The following is a 19940-nucleotide window of genomic DNA, read 5'->3' as shown; positions in this document are numbered from 1 at the left end:
GGTGTTACTTTGTTGTTATTTTTCTGTTGTTTTATTTTTCTTCTTCCTGTGTCTTATGACTATCACCTTCTCCATATAAAATACAGCAGAGATAAATTTTGTTTTTCCATATTTCCATTTTCTAGTTTTTTTGTTTTGTTGTTGTTTTGTTTTTTTTATATGTTTGGTCTGTTCTTCAAACTGTTTCAGAATTAGCAGAGTTTTTTGAAGTCTTGCTCTCTGCATGACGAAACGCTCCTCTCCAAGAACTAAAAAAAATGCTATGGTGGAACAGAGGCTGCTTTACACCTGCTGGGGGCACTGCAATACAAAGAAAAGGAGCGGTGAATGCTGGTGAGATTGTTTTCTGCCAGTTTGTCCGACTACATTTTATGACATAATGACATTTGACTGTAAAGTTTGAACTTCTTTTTTCCACAAAGTAATTTTTTTCCTAATGTATTTATTTAGAATAACATTAATGATTCTTTTTTTTTCTCTAGAAGGCACTTTGAAAGAAGATTTTAATTGTGTTCTGAAGGACATTTTTCAGTATTCTCACACATACTCATACTGATGAGGAGGACTGAGATAATAACGTTAAAATGAGAATTAAAATATAAGTGATAATTTATGTAGTATAGAAAAAGAATTTTTTAATTATCTCCTATCAGCATTTCAAGCATCTTTATTAACTTGGTAATTCTAATTAGTCTAAGACAGAATCACTATAATTGTATAGGTATTATTACATTTGTATTATTTTCTAGAGAGCAAGAAAAAATCAGAAGACTGACCAATCATTTCAATATAAAATGTAAAGTGTTATGCACATCTCTGACAGTGCTATTGAATAAGTTGTCACTCGATATAATTCATTAAATTATATTAATTTAATTTAAAATAGTCTGTAAGATTTTGCAGATATGAGTGCAGATCAATTGTTGTAACTTCTTTTTCACAGATAAAATATGGACTTTCTGTAGGAAAAAAAAATCAGTAGCTGTAGAAGTGAGCTCATAAAAAAACAAAAATATGTACATATGATTAGGCATATAAACAAAATATGATGATTAAATGACCTCTTAGAAATTTTATTTACTCATCAACAATGTCTCAACCATTCTCTTTGCTTGTCATTTGTAGAAGATCTTTCACCTTAGAAGCTGACAAAAAAACCTGCAACTTTCAGCAAAAATAAGATAAGATTATCAGAATTGAGAGCTGTCACTGGGAGGAAAAAGATGATTAAATGTATTCACTAACCACTCAAAAGGAAAAGGCTATCCAGGTTCCACAAGTATAGTAGTATAGCTATAGTGCTATCTGCATGATTGACAGTAGTTCCATGCAATTGCATGTTATTTTACTTCCTTTTACTCCTAAAAATACATTCTCTGTACTTTTCTCCCATTAGTAGTCAAATTATAATGACTTATAAAGTCTAGTTGTGGTGTGATTTCTGATAACAGGGTGTTATTCTTGCAAAATGGATTCAGTCTTCTTTGCGAATTTGTTTGCGTCCAGTTATGCCATTTGGAAAATGGAAGACTTACTTTGATAGTACAATAATCACAGATTAGAGGCTTGGCTGAAGAGAGGTCATTGTATTTCCAGGATTTATCAGTAAACTGCTTATAAGTGCTATTGGTTTGCTGACTGCTTCTTTGCAGTCTTAAAGCAAGGATTTGACATCACGCTCCTGATATTCTGTGCTTTATGATAAATTCTCTGCATTGCAATAACCATTTCGTACTCTCATCAGGTACCTATCTCTAGTTTTTTCAAAAGTGTATGACATGCCATTAGAATTTACTAACTATATTTTTCCTGCATTAGTGTTTCAATACCACTTTCTTTGCATTGTGGAGAAAAAACAAGATCTGTTTTTACTATTTTCAACAATAGTTTGACAACAACAATAAAATAATATTGGCACTATATTGCTTTTAGAAATGGCATAATACTCTCTGGTTTCATAATATCCCTACAACAAGGAAAATAGATTATCCACACTAATATATGGACATTATCTTTTTCAGATTTGCACTTATTTAAACAAATTTCATAATTCTCTTAAGTTCCCAATTTTTAACTCATTTGTGGAGTTTTCTTACAGAGGTTGTACATACATGTGTTAAGTACATCTTCACTTAGTCATTCATATTCTGGTAATAGCCAGTTAGTTTGAAAGCAGAATTATCTTTTAATGCTTAACAGAGCAACTGGTATGTTTCATGTTTGTAAAAGCTACAATGATCAAAGTAGTACTCTTTCTGAAGTACTATTTCCAAAATGAGAAAACTGAGGAAGGATAAGATCTTGATAGCATTCACGAAATGAAAGATAACCAAACAGAGAACAGTATGAAACAGCTTAATTCTTAATTAGTTAAAGATTTGCTTACTTCATCTGGACATCACTTCTCATTGTTGTAATAATGCTTATGCTTAGAAGGACACAGATACTGCTAAGTTTCTAAGATGACAGAGAGAAGAGTCATCACCTCTTGACACATATTTGTTATAGTTTCTCTTTCAGAGTAGGAGGTGTTAAAGGTCAGGGCTTTGGCATTCAGGCTGAATCTCAAGAATTTGTACTTTAAGTCTTGGCTTAAAATACATTTTCCATATTTACCACAATTTGAAGCTATTTATAAGTGTTACATGACAATCATTTCTTTGTTCATGGAGAGGTTACAAGATAATATAGAATTTTGTGGACAATGGGATGGAACAGCAGATTAAAAATAATAGTAAAATAATATTTTCATTAAGTATTTCCATTTTTATCCTTTTTAAGGCCTCCAGCTCACCTCTTCCCCTTCTGTAACAAAAAGCTGACAAAAGCACACTAAAGAACAGTGCAGTGAAATGAAGACAGAAAATACGAATAGTATTAATAACAGCTTTTGCTTATAATTGTAGTCACTTCATGTATTTCTGAAACTACTGCACAATGACATTCCTTTAAAAGATATACAGATCAGAAAAAATTATTGGATGAACCAGTTACAGAGTAATTCCTTTATTACTTAATGTAAGAGGAATCTGAAAGCTCACGTTAGAAAATCATATTGTAATGACAGGGTCAGCTACAAAATGTCTATTATCTTGATGTAGAGCTAAATATGTGCATTTCTTGCCCTCATCTTAGAAGTTCAAATACAGTTATGAATTTAATTTTCCAGTACAAAATATATTATTATCCCTAGATGTTAATCTATCATGATCTGTACCTAGAACAGTGATTTTAGAAGACAAAACTCAGTTCAATTTTTAAACCTTGTGTTTACTAGTCAGCTATAAAAAAATCCTTAATACTGCCATGCTTTCAGATCAGTGTATTCAGTCCCATCCCACAGAAAGACCTTATGCTTTAGAAAAAACAACACCTTTTCTCAGTTAAACATGAGTTGTGGATCTCACTGTTGTTATTTCAAACATATTATTGTGTAATTTCTTATTATATCAATTTCTATGGAACCCAACAGAACAGCAGAACACTGATTTTCTGTAGTGTTTGTTATATGGCACTTAAAGTAACTACTGTACCTTGACACTAGTCCCACAAACTATTTAGATCCTTAGATCTGCCATTCTACTACATGCAGCCTTCATTCCTGAGGTAGGGATTTAATAACTCCTATTTCTTTACTTCATTTTTTTCTGAGAATTCAAAGCAGACAAAGTTGGCAAAGGGACTCTGTTTGCCTTCAACAAATCAAAATACTGAGTCCCTTGTTACATTGGACTGCATGAAGTGATGGCACAAGCCAAACTACACCGCTCTGTCTCCATTTCATATTACAAAACTGTCTAGCAACTTGGCTGAAAGCAAAGAACATTTTTTATAAAGAACATTTAAAATATACAGAATATTTTAACCAAAAATCTTGATGTTACTTTTGTAAGCTGACAACAGAAGAGGTTTTCAGTATGTAATAAAACTTGGAGGATCAAAGAATCACAGAACATAGGACGGAGTTAAAGAAAACTCTGGGGATCATCTGGTCCCACCCTCTGTTAAAGCAGGTTCCCTACAGCAGGTTGCACAGGAAAGCATTGATGTGGGTTTTGAATATGTCCAGAAAAAGAGACCCCACAATCTCTCTGGGCAGTCATTTTCTGTGATCTGTCACCCTCAAAATAAAGAAATTCCTTCTCATATTTGTATGGAACTTCCTGTATTCCAGTTTTCTCTCACTGCACATTATCCTGTTGCTTCCCACCACTGAAAAGAGCCTGGGCCCATCCATTTGACTCCCATACTTAAGGTATTTATAAACAGTGATGAGATCCCCATTCAGTTTTCTCTTCTCCAGGCTGATCAGTCCCAGATCTCTCAACCTTTTCTCATACAGGAGATGCTCCATGCCCCAGGATCACACGTGCTCTTGACAAAAATGGAAATTCCTTCTTCCTAGTCAGGAAGTAGATAATGTAAGGAACTCTCTGATACATGACTGTTACAGGTATCTTAGAGAAAGATGCTATTTTATACTTAAGTCCCGATGAGAGAAGGAATTATAGATATTCATGTCAAGTCAACCCCTGATATGTGGTCCAAGAACCACAACAGAGGGTAACTCCAGATTTCAGGGTAGCAGTGATTTCTTTATTCAGCCTCATGCACAACAAAAGAAAAATTACCTTGTAAAGTTAACGTGTATATTGCAAAAGAATTTCGTACTTTGGTATGACATGTAGTCCTTCCTCTTTAAAGCATTTCTAACTACCTCATAGGAAAAAAATGACATTTCTCTCTTTCCTTGTATATATGATCCTTTCTTGGCCTTAAGGGCCTACTTTAGGAGCAAAACTAAACTATGATCACGTTCCAAAACTCTTTCTTAAAACTTACTAAACTGCAAAAAAAATTACAGTATTTTTCTTGTAAGCAAAGATTTGTTGTACTATCAATTTGTGACAGTTTTCACAAGGTAAGAGCTGGCTTATAACAGGCAAATTGTGTGTTTGGATGTCTATGATGTCTATGATGTTACATATTAAACTGCAGTTATTTCCTCAGACAGTGAGGGACAGCCATAGAAGAACGTGGTTACTTTGTGGTTATGGTTTAGGCATAGGATATTCAAAAAACAGGATGTTCAACAGTCGCATTGCATGAATGGTGTCATATTTCAAATATAATTTTCTGTAAGACTTTCTCTTCAGGGAGGAGTTAAAGCCTAATGATGACTAGAGGCAGACGTTTTGGCAGTCCTAACTCATAGACAGCATTTGTTGGGTCTAAAAATATGAAAATAAGAAAAATAGTTGTATTTGTCATGCTTGAGTTTGAAATGAAAAGGAATCCTTATTTTTGAATCTTACAGTTATCTAGCTTGTGAACATATTTCACACAAGGAATGAATTTGCAAGAGTGTTTTAATTTTCATTTTATTCATTTTCAACTTCCTAACATATTTCTCAGAAGAGTGAATTAATCGATAATCTTAGTGTCAAAAACACATCATGCATATATGAGAGCAGAGAATTCAACTTCTAGCTAAGTTAATGGTCAATATTAACTTTAGAAGATATATGAATTATAAGATTTTTTAAAATTTATCATTAGCATGCCTTGAGCCTATTTCTATGAAAATAAGAAATGCTATGAAGTTCTAGAATTTTTTTTTAAAAGAATATTTGGACCTTTCCTGATTTTGTTAGTGAATCAAGTGAAATTGTAAAGGATCTAAAATACAATAGATTAAAAATATCTGCAATCATGGCACATTTTCCCTTGAGTTGGCTTTAATGTGACAAGGTTTTTGGTCAATTTAAATTCAAATGGATGTATCCTTAATATAATTTTTGTTCAATATGAAATTAACTATGTTGGTAAATAAAAGCTTAATTTGACCAAGAGATCACTTGAGATATAAATGTGACTGATGTCTGCCAAGCCTATCATGATCTTACAGTCTTATTCTCCTCCCATGTTTAATTACTGTATCAAACAAGGTATTTCTTCTTTGTGTTCAATAGCTGTAGCAGAAACAGTTCACTTCTAATTTGGAATACAGTCTTGAAACCTGAAGTGTACGTTGTTTTTTAATATGGTGTAAAAGACATTCAGAATCTGAGAGAGACAAGAAAAATAAGTGCATATTTTGATTGATCCAAAAAGAAAATATTTTATTTTACGGAAAAGCATATTCTTACAGCTTAGGAATGTCTGCCTGTTATATACTTGAGATATATGTATATATATATTTTACCTTAAATCTATCTATATGTGTTTTTTTTCTCCAAATTCTTTCATAAAAAGAATTTTACTATCTGTGTTAATAAGAATGATTATTATAATAAAAAAGAGCAATTCAGAATCAAAGTCAAATAGTGAAAGACCTCTTGCACTGTTGTGTTTTCTCTGTTCTTTTCCTAATTTTCTACCTCCAAGGATGGGGCATCCACAGCTTTTCTGGACAGGCTGTTCCAGTGCCTCACCACCCTTGTCAAAAGTAATTTCTTACTGATAACTAATCTAATCTAATCGGATTCATGAACACCTGAGGAACCTGAATATCTGCATGTCGATGAGATGCATCCTAGAATCCTGAGGGAATTAGCTGTTGTAGTCGCAAAGCCACTCTCAAATATTTGAAAACTCACAGCAATCAGGTGAAGTTCTTGATGACTGGAAAAAAGGCAACAACACAGCCATTTTTATGATGGATAAAAAAAATGACTCCACAAACTACCAACTTGTCAGTCTCACCTCTGTGCCAGAAAAGATCATGGAGTAGATCTTCCTGGAAGCTATGCTAAGGCACATGGAAGGGAGGGAGGTGATACAGTAGAACAGGCATGGCTTCACCAAGGGCAAATCCTGCTTGATCAGCCTTGTGGATTTCTGTGATGAAATAACTGCATCCATGGACAAGGGAAGAGCCACTGATGTCATTTATGAGGACTTCAGTAAGGCATTTGACACAGTACCTCACAACATCCTTTCCAAAATGGAAACATATGGATTTGACAGATTAACTGCTTGATAGACAAAGAACTTGTTGCAGAATTGAATCCAGAGAGCTGGACTAGATGACCTCTAAAGGTCTCTTCCAACCCTGTGGATTCTATGATTCTATGAAACCCACCCTTTTCAGTTTAAAACAGTTACCCTTGTCCTGCACACCCTTATAAAATGTACATCTTTCCTGTATGCTCCCTTTTAACACTGGAAAACAGCTGTAGGTTCCATTGAAGCCCAGCCCTCTGTAAACTGAATAGCTCCAACTTTTTTCAGCTTTTCTTCATAGGAGAGGTGCTTCAGTCCTCTACTTGTGGCCCTCCTCTTGACCTGTTCCAATAGATCTATGGATTGCTTCTGCTGAGGCCTCCAGAGCTGGATGCAGTTCTCCTGGAACTAAGAATAAATACATGAATGTGTAGATCCTCTTTGCCATAGTGGGGGAAACTTGAACTCTCTAACCTGAATTATTTGTTTTTTTCAAATTAGTTTTTAATGCTTGGGAATATTTCCAGGCAGTTTAGTTACACTTCTTATATGAAAAGTTGATGAAGTAAATTGTTATGGGGAGAAGAAAAGGCATCTGCTTTATGAAAGATTTTTATTTTTATGTGTTTTCCTTTTCTTTCAAATGTATCACATGCTTGCATTATTGTGTGATGCTGAAATTTGTATTGTATGCAATTTTTTCAAAAGCGTTTTATGTATGTAGTGAAAATTATGTTTTAGAGAAGTGTGACTGAATGACGTTAGATTTCCTACTCCTCAAGAGAGATAGCATTTCTCAGCAAGATTGGTATGTAGTCTTTGTTGACATCCTAATGTTGCTGAAGGGTTAATCTAATCATATGAGCCCCTGTAACAAGGGCTAATCTAGTTACATGCACTTGAATGTGTTGGTGGACCTTAGAGGTATACTTCACTGTGCAGGTAAACCCCAAATTCTCATGCCCTTGTGACCTCCTCCTACTCATGCACCACAGTTTTTCTTGGGAACTTGCTCACAGATGCAGAAACCTTAGTCTTCAGGTTGATGACTCTGATTTCTCGTTACCCTTTGACCTCTGGGACTTCATGCATTGTGAGTATCCATGGGAACTTGATAGGCTATTACCCTCATGCACTATTTGGACTAGAAGATTTCTCTGAGTACTACTGAGCAGTACAACGTATTCAATAGTAAGTATTGACTTGCCTTTCAAAGCAGAATTATGTGATACTGATAAGATTGATTATATCACTTCTAATGTTGATTCTGCAAGGTGAACTTAAGGGAAACCATATTTCCAAAAGTCTGGTGCTTTCTTAAGCAAGATGGCAAGACCATCTAGATAGCTTGCAATTTGGAAAAAAAAAAAAAAAAAAAAAAAGGCAGCATGAGTAAAATGCTAGGGAAGAAAATGATTTGTTTGCTTTCAAATTTTTCATTCATGTTACTAATAGAATATTATGACATGAGGATTGAGCCATGCTGCACTTTCAATAAAGTTTTGTACAGAGATATTACTGTCTAGGGAATGTTTAAATCTAGCAGTTTTAAAGAAATAACAAGACTTTTACACAAATTCTGTAGAAGTATACTATTTCCATGTCTATAGTGACGACATTTTAAGATCTGTACTTTTCACAAAGTATTTATACACTCTATAATTTGTTGTAAGTTCAGTTAGTCATATCCATGTCATTGCTTATTTTCATTCCTGAAGCATTAATTACAGACCATGATATCCTTTCAACGAAACTACAGTAAGGCAAAAATGATTTTATTTTGGGTCATTGACCCTGATATGTAGAACTGAGGCTTACTGGTTTCCCCACTGACACTTATAGGAAAAAACTTTTGAGATTTACAATTGCTAAATTTCTTTGTTTATTTTGAAGCATACACATTTAAAATGCCCCTTATAGCATGTGTGCAGTCTCACCCAGTATAACACTATTACTGACAGGTGTATTTTCACATATGATCTTATTTTGGCATGTGAGTTTGATTTATGTATGCAAGACATAAAGACAATTCTGCTTGTTGGGTTAAGCAAGGGATTTAAAGATTCTTTGGACCTTTATCCTTCAGTATTGCAGTATTGGTTGCAACTGTTTTATCAGTATGGTAAACACAGATGAGTGTTTGTGAGACATACTTCTTTCAGAAAGAAAGTCCAGTAATGAAAGGTGAGTAATATTTGAGAATATCGGTGGTTTGTAATCTGTTACTTGTCACAAACAAAAAGAATGCTGAAATTTTGACCCTTCACAAAGGATTGTGTGAGATACTCATGATAGAAAAAACATCTTGCACTTTAATTTCTCCTTCATTAGTGTTGTTTGGTTTCATAACACAGCAGAGTTCCGTATAGAATCTTTCATCTCACTTTTGATCTTAAATGGTTATTATGTTAATGGCAGGAAGTAGATATCCTTTAATGTTATTGATGCATGCAGAATAGACTCTGTCTATTCATGAAAATGAAGGAGATGAAAAACACAAATACTTGTAAATGTTTTTGTGGAGTATGAAGGAGTTGCAGCCTTTTTTGTCTTGATCTTATTTTCTGTTTCTTAGAAGAGCAGAAACTTTCAGTTGCTGATGTCGAGGAATTCAGTTCATCGTGTGCAGGACACAGTGAGAAGGTTTATGTAACAAGAAGTTGGGAAAGGTGAGCTCTTAAGATGGAGAGAAAGAGAGTAAAGAGGGTTCTACAAAAGGGATCCAGAGCATAGCGGGCATAACTCCACCAGCTCTGGTGCTATTATGATTAATGACATCACTAATTATAATTAGTAACTACTGGATCTTTTTGTGGCTAACTTCTTTTTCTCAGATTATCTTATATATTAAGCCTATTTTCCTTCTTTTTGAAGCATATTTTTTAAAATGTCGAGAATAAATTTATCCAAGAGATTTTAAAAAACTATTTTTATATGTTTTAACCTTTCACTCATCCTAATATATGTGCTAACCTTGATTATTATACAGTGGATATATTCCATTTTAAATACTTGCTTGCTTTTCTTTGCTAGAACACCAGTCAACTTTTTGTAATTCAAACGCTTCTTTAAGTCTGTCATTTAAAAACTTTAAAAAAGAACCAGGTGATGTTGGTCTAAGTTATTAATACAAGAACAAGTCATCAGATAGCGAAAAAAATATTCAGTAAAAAATAGCTGAGCTCCTTTAATCTTGTAATTATACTCTTGCTCTCTCACTTCTAAAATGTTGAAAAGTGTTTAAGCCAATAAAACACAAGTTTTTTAAGTAACTGTTACAATGATGTGTTAACAGCCTATTGCTGCCAAATGGAAAATCTGTGTAAGTGATCAGACTTTGTGTCTCAGGCCTAATAAAGCTTCAAAGGCCAACCGCATTACCAAAGTGATGAGGGGTTGAGACTTTAAAACTATACTCACAGTCCTCATGATTTGTTGGTCTCTATATTACGTTTTTAAAGGCACTTTCTGTAAAAAATGAGTGTGTGGAAGCCAAGTCTAAAAAAAAAAGATAGGTAAGAGAGTTACAGGTAAGCAAGATATGAAAATAGAGGTAGTTTAATCAGATAAATGTGGACCACAGATTAATCCTGATATGATTAAGTACAGAGATGGATGATCAGTGCTAAAGAAATGGGGCAAGAAAATTGCAGGGACATTTAGAAGTAGAGCATTATTTTGTAAGTGCTAAGAATGTAGCACATCAATTACTGCATTCAGTGGTTGCTGCTCTGGCAGCTCTTAATATAAAACAAGCTCATCAGATGCTTTGCCAGATAACCTCTGGCTCTTATATAGATTTTTGAACAACGTATATAAATTATACATCATGAACAGCTCTGTCAGTGAAACCCAGCCTGAACAGCTCTATAGATACGGCTTGCTAAGCTTTTATATTTTTTTCTTGACCAATTTGGTAAATTATGAAATTACAGTAAAGGTGAGTTCCATGTCAAAGTTGTTAAGATAAAAGTTCCTTTTAGCTCCTTCTCAAAGAAGATTTTGGGTGAAGAGGAATGGTAGACAATATCTGAAATGAATCTAGAGGCTGTTTTAAAGTTAGACAAGTAAGAAATATTATGTCTCTAGTTTTTAAAATTCATTCTCAGTTGTTGTGCATGTCATTCCACAAATATTTGGGTTTAAGAGTAATTTACTGAATAGTCACTACTGTGCCAGAAGGGTGGGGATCACATACCTGAAATTGTTTTAGAGTATAGTTCCCTTATTTTAGCTATAAATATTGAAGCAAAGAACTCAGGACAGGCTAAAAAAACCATCAGTTTTAATTCATCATCAGCTGATGTTTCAACCATTTAAACTATTGAAAGAACAGAGTGAAGCAGCCAACACCAGTTCACAACTAACTGCAGCTTGTCTCCTAGTAACCGAGCAAACTTTTTTACACCACTTCTATGTCTGAGGATACATCCAAAAAATGGTAAAGGATTATTTAAACAATACAGGTTAACATACACGATTGTCAAAGGAAAATTAAGACTGGTCTGAATGAAGAATAAAGAGAATTATCTGTGTAGGGAAGTTCCAGAAGGGACAAAGGATAGAAGGGCTATAAGCAGTACTAGTCTTGATGACACATAGAAGAGCATGCTAGCAAGACACAAAGTCTGATCTCTTACACACATTTTCCATTTGGCAGCATCAAGCATAAATCTCAGTGATGTCTGTAAATTTCATCTAGTCTGTGGAGGACTCTGTAGTTGAATTTAGGTAGTAAAAAAGGTAAAACAAAGAGAATTGTATAGTATTTTTTATTCTAACTTACCCCATGTAATCCAACTAACTCCTGTTTGATGCTCTGGTGAAAATCTTGTGCAACAAGCCCTCTTGCTCTCTATGAATATGTCTATATATTAATTTGAAATAAGTAATCGCTCATAGATTCCAACTATTGTTTCTCTCTCATCATCTAGCTTGTCTTTGCAGATCAGCAAACAATTACAGATGTTGCATTTCCTAGAATCAACTGTAAGCAACAGTGAGGCTTACAACAGCTTCTCCTCCTTCTACAATATGGACTGTGTGCTTGCATACTTCTGATGTGATGGCAAATATTTGTTCATATTTCCCCTTCCAAGACTGTATCCCCACGCTTTGCAGTCACACATTTCATCACAAAACTCTTCCAGGCAGTTTTTCTATATTTAATATTCTGTGTTGTGCACATAGCAGTCTGTGCATAGTGGCTTAAACTTTGAGAAGAAAATAATGAAGACTATAATTCTCTTCAGCATAATGGCTGGACTGCCTTCCTCTCTTCCCATCAGATTCAGTGCTTCTGCTAGGGTCCAGCTGGGAACATGGCAAATGGAAACTGCCATCAATCACTGAATACCTTCCAGCAACTCAGCAGTAAATGATATTTCATTTATTATCCTTCTCTGAGAAATAGTTAAATATAGTACCATCAGACTACAGTTGTCATCTTCACTCTTCACATTAATTGACATTTTCAGAGTTGGAATACTGGGATTCAGGAGTGTCAGAAAGGTTTCCAGTTTTTCAGGAGAAAAAAAAAAAAAAAGTTTTTTTTTTTTAAATCCAGATTTTGTTATTGCTGTTGTTCACTTTCTAAAGCTTATTTTTCATGTTTTATTGGGGTATTTTTCTATTTGTTTTTTATTTTGTTGTTGTAAAATGTGTTTCTTTTTTCTCTTAAATCTGTAATTTTCACATTCTATCTGAAGAAATTTTTATTACAAGAAGGGGTTATAAATCCTAAAATATTTTGAAACCACCCAGGTACATATGAAGTAGTATTACAATACATCAATACATGATATATATTCATTAATTATATGTGTGTGGGTTTTTTTAATCTGATTTCAGTTTCTGGCATATATGTGTCATATACATGTAAATATATAAAGGGAAATATTTAATCCTTCCTTTATAAAGTCTTCTAAGCTGCATTCTGGCTCTCAGAAACTTGCTAAATTATCTTTTTTTCACCAATCCAGTAGAGGAGTAAAGCAGTAAAGGTTGTAAAACACTGGTAAATCAATCAGTTGAGTTTAGCTAGTTACAGTGTCAGCCATTAATCCACCAGTTTACGACACATTATTCTTTTGTATCATAAATGTTGTTAGCAAGTTAACCAAGACATGATTAGATTATTTATTTTCACACATTTGATTTAGGTGTTTCATGTGTTGTTTCATAATCCCTTGGGGGTGACAGGAATTTAAACCTTATTGTGATATATTTGGTTTGTTTATAGAGCTAATGGTTTTCACTTCTGTGTCTCTATCTGTTTGAGAAATTACTGTTCTGGAACAGGAACCAAATACAAATACTAAAATTAAAATACTAAATACTAAAATTGTTAACTGCAGCATGTTATAACCTAAATACATAATGAAAACTATAGGTTTTAATGTGCATTTTTGTGGAAATAAATGATTTTCTGAAGCCAAATTCAGCTAGCATTCATGTAAGCAGTTTGTTAGCAACATAAGGGTAACGCATATATTGTAACATCTGTAAATACAATTGTAACATTATGGAATACATACATGGAAACAAAATATATCAGGATATTTTTATTTAGATTTTTTTCCCTCAAATATATGTACAGTGAAAAACATGGAAATAATTTTAAAGGTGTGTAGCTAGTCCATGTCATGTAAGAGAAGAAAGAAAAGAAACTGTGGAGAAGCAATATAAAATTCCTACATCTTACTTGTTATCTTATAATTTCAAAGTGAACTTGAATGACTGTGGCAAAAATTTTTATCTCAGTTGCTCTTGGCTTTTTTTTCTGGAAAATATCCTGTAAATATAAGTACCTCCCTAAATATCTAGTTTTCTTGAACTTGAACCAATACACCTAGTCTTCTTGAACTTTTCTTGAACCAATATGCATGCATATATATAAAAACATATATAATTGCGTGTTAACATCACACACTAATTGTGTATTTTATATGTATTATACATATCCATCTATACTGCATGTATATATACAATACAGAGAGGCTATGTGTATATTTTTAATAGATGTATTTATATAGAGAAAAGAACTGGTTGAGTGCTTAACTGTCTTTATAATATGTATATATATATATATTTGTTTATTTTTTTGCAAAAACAGACTGCATAATTCCCTTGCTGAAAAGCGATCTTATTCATGTCTCAACCTTAGCAGTTAACTTTTGTGTGGTTATTTCCGGAAGGATGAGCTGTTTCCTCTCAGTGTAGATAAACAAAGTGAAGTGTTAGAATGGGAGCTAATATTGTGACAATTCTCAGCAGTACAGAAGAAGCCAATATGTTAGCGTTTTGTTGCTAACTGCTTATTTCTACTCAAAGTGAGAGCAAGTACTGAACAGGAAGAAATGGCTCTACAAGGCCTTTATCCAAGTGTAGAAGATCCTTTTATATGTTTGACTGGAAGAAAACTATGTATGTGTACTGCTTTCCTTACTCCATCTTCCACGACACAGAGTTAAGGCCTGTGCTTCTGGCTGAGCAGCCCCATAGAGCACAGAAGTCCTGGGCTTGTGAGAGTTTCTGCCAGGGATCCACACCGGCTGCCTTGTTCCAGATGAGTCCCTGTGCACAGAAGGACACCTTTTGTGGGACATGGGGACAGAGACAGACATGCTTTCTATGTTTCTGTGAATCACATATACTATGAATTTTTTCATTCTCTTATAGGCTTATGTTTAAGATCTGTCATGGTAAAATAGAGATGTGAAGGAGGCATTTTTATTTTTAGAAGTCTTCCATTAATTCACATGTTGAGGATAAGAATTCAGAGTCTGTTACTCTTTTCAGATGTCCTAGCTTTTTCAAAGACTTTTCTTCTTAATAGGGACATCTTTACTTCATCAAGACTCTTTGTAAAGGTCTGACGAGGTTCAATCTGTTATTGACACACCGAAAAGAAAACCAATCTTAAGAAAGTCATTCTTATGTGGGTTGTACTTTTTTTGTTTTGTTTTGTTTTTTTTTTTTGTATCCTCAGCCAGGAAATATTTTACTCAGATGATAGTCTTAATCTTTTCACTGATATAGTCTAACAAGTTTGCTAGTCTAAGCAATCAATTAAACATGCTGAAACCTAGTCTCTGGCAGCAAGGCCAGCTGGCATGAAATGGTCTGTGTCCATTCAATTAAGCTTTGTTAGTCTCCAAAACAGAATGGTGGCAGGCAAAATAAGTACTGGGAATGGATCCTTGCATGCATTCATTTCTGAACCTCCAAAACATTGTTTTCTTAATTCAAAAGCCTGCCAAGACTTCTCTATCAACAGATGATCAAGTCAAAATATCCAAATCTGAGCTATTACATTGGTTAATTTGCTAGTACAGACACAGCTATAATATTACAAAGACAGGGCTTAATATTGCCTTTAAAACTAATGTTAAAAAAAAAAAAAAAAAAAAAGAAAGAAAAAAAAGAAAAAAGAGTTCTACAAAAATACAGTTTCAGTCAGTAAAAAATGAGGTTGATGATGGAACTGGAAGACAGCAAGCCGTTCTGCTGTTTTTCTTTCAGGGTTGGGGGGGCGATTGTGTGTGTGTTTCAAAACATCTCTCTGACTATAAAGCCCTCCCCTGTGAGGACTGAATGGCCCATTTACCTGAAACAATGGAATGTTAGTATGTAGCAGACGTTTTTAAGCAAGGATTATAAAATCTGTGCAAATGCTAAACATGAGGATTTCTGAACAATCTATATTCTGATCCCAATTTGCAGTTTCTTGGTTCTTCTATAATCTTCTCTCCACTTTAGGAACCTGCCTGAATAATAATATAAAAAGAAGTACTATTTTTCTTTTTTCCCTCAAAAAAAAAGTGGAGTGGATTTTAACCTAAGCAAATCAACCATATAATTGCTTGCAAAATACGGATTTGTTCCAAAAGAATGAATTTCAGAGAAATGGCAACTCCTCAAAGAAATCACTTATGAGACTAAGGGTTGGGGTTTTTTTTGTTTTTTGGGTTTTTTTTGCTTTGTTTTATTTTGTTTTGCTTTTAAACTCAGATATCAGAGTCATTTGAGTGCAATTCAAGCCCTGAATGATCTGTTAAAAATAAGGTGTCTTTCTATTCTTAGCAAAAAGCATCTTGTATCTAGGAGATCAGGTGAGGTTTTTCTAAGTGTTGCTAATCAAAACTGCTAATATCTGGGCTTTTTCTTTTCTTTCATCTTTAAGAATGAAGACAGAATACAGACCAGTCAAAATCTGTTTGCTGTCTTTGACACAATTCAGCATGAGGACACTTTATCTTCACTTGTGTAGAGGTGACACAAATTATTTTGTCACTTCTGATCGCTGCAGTGTGTGGAGAGCAAAGGAGAGAATTTCATGGGCAGCATTTGGTGGGGGAGATTCACACTTAGCCTGACAGAAGGCCACATTACCCATGAATACCACTCACGTCCAAAATCCTTCTGTCTTGCCGCAATGCCCAACTGCTTCAGAGCAGTACTCCAAATACTTGCAGATAAAAAATAGATGTTTTCCTAATTTTGTTTCTCCTGGTTAATTTAGAGGGAAAAAGATATATTTTTCTTCAGTAAAGCCTTTGACCAGAATTCCAGTCATTCCAGACAAACTCGATATTGAAACCAGAGTTGTTCCCTGTGCTGATGGACATTAAAACACATTAAGTAAGACTCCATCAGTAACAGAGAATTCATCACTTCATGCCCATTTGCTGGATTTATGTAGGATTCTGATCCACTTGAGGATCACTTAGTGGCAAACTTTGAAGAAATATGATCATAAAGCTTGATTGCTAGATGTAGAACTATATTTAAGACAAAATCATTGTTGTAAAAATTATAATTTCTTAATAGATATTTGTCAGAGATCTTCAGTGACATAATCTTCTAATTCTTTTTTGTTGATTTTGTTGTTGCTGTTGTTGTTGTTTATTTTATTTTCCAGACTCCAATATTTGGTTTGTTGGATATAAACCCTTTTTTTTTTTCCTTAGATTAAAAACTAGCTTTCCAAATATGCTTCCTAAAGTGAAGTTACAAGACTTGTTTATTTTTTTGTTTTATTAGCAGGGAGAATTTAAATCTTTATTCTTTTTAAGGTCTTTAAAGAAATGTGATTAAAAATGGTAACAAAAGCAAGAATCCATCCAATTTCCATGTACATATTAATAAACCTCTGATCCTTTCCTCGTGAAATTGTGTACAAAGTACTTGGCAAGACTCTTTATGGTGTCCTGGAATATAGACTTTTTTTTGAGAATGTTGTAAACACCTGTCCTGGTTTCATCTGGGACAGAGTTGATTTTCTTCATGGCATCTGGTATAGTGCCGTGTTTTGGCTTTAGGAGAAAAACAACGATAAAAAATTATAGAATCATAGAATGGCCTGGGTTAAAAAGGACCTCAAAGATCATCTAGTTTCAACCCCTGCTATGTGTAGAGTCGCCAACCACCAGACCAGGCTGCCCAAAGCCACATCCAGCCTGGCCTTGGATGCCTCCGGGGATGGGGCATCCACAACCTCCTTGGGCAACCTGTTCCAGTGTCTCACCACCATCTGAGTGAAAAACTTCCTGCTAAATCAGTGTTTTAGTAGTTGTTGAGCAGTGTTGCACAGCGCCAAGGACATGTCAATTTCTCAGTTTCTCATATAATTCCAGTGAGGGAACTGTGGGAGCACAAGAGCTGGGAGAGGACAGAACCAGGACAGGTGACCGAAAGTAGACAAAGGGATATACTATAGCACATATGTCATGTGAAGCTATAAAACTGAAGAGTTGGGTGAGGGAGGGTGGGGAGGAGTAGGCAGCTCATGTTTGGCAACTGGATAGGCATTGGTCAGTGGCTGATAAGAAATTACATTGTGCATCATTCGTTTTGTAAATATACATGCATATTGTCATTACTATTATTTTTCCTTTCCTTTTCTATCTTAATAGTTTTTATCTCAACTGACAAGTTTTACTTTGTTTTTTATTTTTCCAGATCTCTCCAACATCCCGCTGGGAATGGAGCTGAGTGAGTGAATGAATGGCGGTGTGGTGCTGAGCTGACTACAAGGTTAAACCACAACAGCTCTGTAATGCCAGGTCTCTTCTGTATATTGCCAATAAAGAGAGGTGCTTGGGCACTTTCAGAGGATTGCCTGTCACTGAAAAGAAACCATATTTTAGCCCTTCAAAACAGATCCTTAAACAAATTGACACTGGAATAAATGTAGGTAGGTGTTAATACACATCTGTACGTATTTTCAATATGCAACATCCTTCAGAGGTGCTATCAAAATATGTAGTCTTTGAGCTTAGTGCTGACTAATGTGAAAGTACTCATATTTTCTCAGTAATCCCTCTCAGTTGCTTTATATTACTCCATAAATACTTGCTTTCAACTTGTCCTATGCTGAAGAGCACCTTTAACTCACTGTCAGGATGTGGCCTCTTTCTGCTGCAGAAAGGCATGAGGAAACATTCCTGGAAGTTTAAAAATCTTCTTCTGTACCTGGATGCAAAAATCTGAAGCGATAGAAACAGTAACATGTCCTACCATGACTAATTAGCATTGTAAATTATACTATTTGATCCTGCCTTGTCCTCCAATCTAGAGCAAATTAGCTTATGTTTATTCTTAAACCCATAATTTGTTTTCGCTGCCACCCTGTTACCATTTGCCAGGGGACTTCAGACCTCAGGTGCTCCACTGTAGATATTTGACCTCTCATTCTTCTGTTTGTCTGCTTTGTCCTGCTGAGACCCTTCCTTTTCTTAGTGCAGTCAGCTGAGGAGACACGAGGCCAGCTCTGGCCAGCAGTAAGCTGCAGCCTGTCTAGAGATGCCTCAGGCCACACAGAGCAGAGAGGAAATGCCTCAGCCTCACTGGGGAGGACAACCTTCCCTCTGCAGCCTCACTGGGCAAAAGAATAGGAAACAGGGCAGATGTCGTCACACCTTGCCTGGCTGGCATTAAAACTTCAGAGTAAAATCTGCTCGTGACGCTGGCTGTCAACATTTGTTCTTCCCAGATGGCAGAGCTAAAATGCTTCAACCTTTGAAGAGTATTAATAATATTTCATTTCTCTCATGTATACTGCATTGCAGAATGTTTTGACCTTTAAAAATAAGATTAAAAAAACAATAGGGCAATAGCTTAGAGGACTTCTGCAATACATATGTATATTTGTTTTGCTTTAGTTAATGAAACAGTTGGAAAAAGAATGCAGGTAAAGGTTCAGACAGTTTGTTACCGGCTGCACACATCAGATCGATTTCATGAAAGATATCACCTGTAGTTAATAACTTAAACAAAGCTACAATGCTGTACATCCATTTGAAATGGAATTTTCATTAATACAGGACCTAATAATAGGTTAGGTAATAGATCTGGTATATAATGCACAGTCAAACAGAAATTCATTCTAACTATTATGCATAGGAAAAAAAAAGTCACAAATTAAAACAAAAAACGATCAAAAAAAACAAAGAAAAAAATGAAAGATTTCTGTATTTTTTTTTTGTGTTCATTATTTAGCAGCAGAACTGTAGCTGAACCAGTCTTTAAGGACTCAGAATCAGTTTAGCCCTCAGGGAGCTCTCTCTCACCTCTGTATTGCCAGGGCATAGCAGATCCACTTGACAACAGCTGACAACAGGGCTGCTCTGACAAGCCCTTAAAGGGCAAGACAGGTAGTCACTAAAATTAGGGCACTGCTTGTATGACTACAGTTTCACAGTTCTGTTCCAAGATGACATCTGGCACTTCTGCACTTTTTTTTTTTTTTGGTATAATATACTCACCATCTCCTTCTAGTCTGTCCAACTGAGAAAGCCTCATTTTTTCCCGTTACAATGTATATACGGCTTGTCTTGAAACCAATGAGCCCCGTGTCCTTATCATATCATGCTTTCTTTGCTTCCCTCAGTAAAAAATGTCTGTTTTTCCTCTTGTTTCTGTAAGTTGATTCTCTTCAGTAAGATTTGTTTCCTCCAGTCAGCATGCAGGCATTAAATATATGATCAAATTGA

At 34.9% G+C, this 19940-nt stretch overlaps 1 long non-coding RNA gene across 1 annotated transcript; it reads left to right on the top strand.

Annotated features, from left to right (window-relative positions):
• Nucleotides 1-201: 201 nt before the first annotated feature.
• Nucleotides 202-19690, top strand: LOC128071728 (uncharacterized). The gene is made up of 3 exons (XR_008201998.1): nt 202-333; nt 1126-9614; nt 17908-19690. It is a non-coding gene; the product is annotated as an uncharacterized LOC128071728 (long non-coding RNA).
• The last annotated feature ends 250 nt before the right edge of the window (nt 19691-19940 follow it).

This window comes from Tympanuchus pallidicinctus, unplaced genomic scaffold (genome assembly GCF_026119805.1).
Source record: "Tympanuchus pallidicinctus isolate F22 unplaced genomic scaffold, pur_lepc_1.0 scaffold6, whole genome shotgun sequence".
NCBI lineage: Eukaryota > Metazoa > Chordata > Aves > Galliformes > Phasianidae > Tympanuchus > Tympanuchus pallidicinctus.
Note: the sequence above shows the minus strand (reverse complement) of the source record. Positions and strands in the feature narration are given on the sequence as shown.